The sequence below is a fragment of the Chaetura pelagica genome, unplaced genomic scaffold (assembly GCF_000747805.2).
Source record: "Chaetura pelagica isolate M959 unplaced genomic scaffold, ChaPel_1.0 scaffold217, whole genome shotgun sequence".
Classification (NCBI taxonomy): Eukaryota; Metazoa; Chordata; class Aves; order Apodiformes; family Apodidae; genus Chaetura; species Chaetura pelagica.
The window spans coordinates 400,150-401,921 of NW_009953903.1; positions in this window are offsets into that span (position 1 = coordinate 400,150).

Below are 1,772 nucleotides of genomic sequence, written 5' to 3' on the forward strand. Positions count from 1 at the left end.
GGGGGGAGGGCAGAGGGGTGGGAGGGAGCAGGGACTGGTCCCGCACTGGGATGTGCAGGGGGAGAGCGATGCGGCCCCTCCCCGCGATCGCAGCACGAGGAGGTGCTGGAGAAGGGGTCCCCAGGGAGCCCACCAGCCCAACACCCCTCCCCAGCCCGGTGGCCTCGCCCTCCTTCTTACAGAAGGGCCAGCTAAGCTGCTTGGGGTGACGTCCAGCCCTGAGCTCCTCAGCTCCACCGCCTTATCCCCCCGCTGGGAGGCTTCCCCCAAATCTCCTTTGCTGCCATAAGCCTCAGCTACTACTTGCTATTTGCAAATGAGGCTCTGTCCTCGCTGCCCATCACCCACCTGAGCGTCCTCCACCCACCCCTTGAAAAGCAGGGACACCCCCCCACCCTGCAGAGCTCAGTGTCCATCTGCATCAACGTTCCTCTGTGGGAATCATCCCAGCACGGCCTGAGCTGCTGGGAGGGACCCCCACCCCCTCCGGGCCACCCTCGGGGGTCCTGCCCCTCTCCACAACTGGCCAGGAGTGAACTCTGAGGAGCCCAGGAGCCTCCTCCATCCCCGTGGCTTCAGGAGGTCACCACAGAGGTGCTACCCCTGTGCCCTGGCAGGGGGACAGGCCCTCAGATGGCCCAGCTGTGGCAAGGAGGGATCACAGGCAGCAAGACCTGCTGCTCCTGCTGTGCCTTGATAAGGCTGCAGGAGGGGAAACGTCTCCTGATGCTGGACCGAGGGGCTGCAGCATCAGGCTGATCTCTGCTGATCCACACCCTAAAGGCAGCTCATTCCTTGCCCTTGTTTCTTCCACGAGGGCACCTCACAGCTCCCAGAGCCCCCAGAGGATGCAGTCCTGGGGAGCATCTTCCCCTTCCCTCTGCCCACACACCCTGTCCTGCACAATAAAAGGCTCTGTCTCCTCCCCCCGCTGCTCTCACCACCCCAGGCATCGCTGCACCCAACCCCCCTCCATCCTGGCTGGCACAACAAGCCCGGGGGGCTCAGCCCTCCCTGCCTCAGGGGACAATTCCCCTTTTCCCACGGCCTCTGGTGTCCAAGCACTGCCACGACCTGCAGGTCACAGGACGAGGGGAGGGAGGACCACACAGTGGCTGCCTTGGGGACAGATCCTGGCCCTGCACAGGGAGAACCAGGATGAGGAGGGGGCTTGTCCGGCTGCTCCTGCCCAGCTCTGTGCCTGGGTTGTCCCATCAGATCCAACTCTCCTCCCAGTCTTCCCTCTGGGCACCATCCTGCTCCCATCACCTCAGCATCCCTCCAGGCTGCTGGGTCCTTGTCCTGCTGTGGGACCCTGGCAGCACTTTTATGGACACCCCACTGGTCTTGCCCCTCACAGGTGACCCAAAAAAAAGACCTCCTGGCCAGAGGGGACAGTCCCCACGTGTGGCTCAGCCCCACACCGAGCTGGGGAGGTGGGAACAAGGCTGTAGGGTGGATGCTCATGGCTCTGCTTCCTATGTTCCCCCTGCCCCCATTCCAGCTCCTGTCCCCATCCTGAGGGACCTGAGGCACAACAGAGCTCTGGGCCACCCAGTGCCCCCATCCCCCTGCCCCTCTGCTCCAGCTCACCCCCTCAACTTTCCCTGCCCGGTCCAGGCACGAATCCCACGGGGACACCTCAGAGTCCCTCTCACGACACTGCCTGGGAGCCCTGACATTTTAACCCCCCAACCTGGGAGGTGGCTGGGCCGGGAGGGGGTGGGGCAGCAGCAGGAGGGGCAGCAGGAGGGGCAGCGCCACCTCCCCCC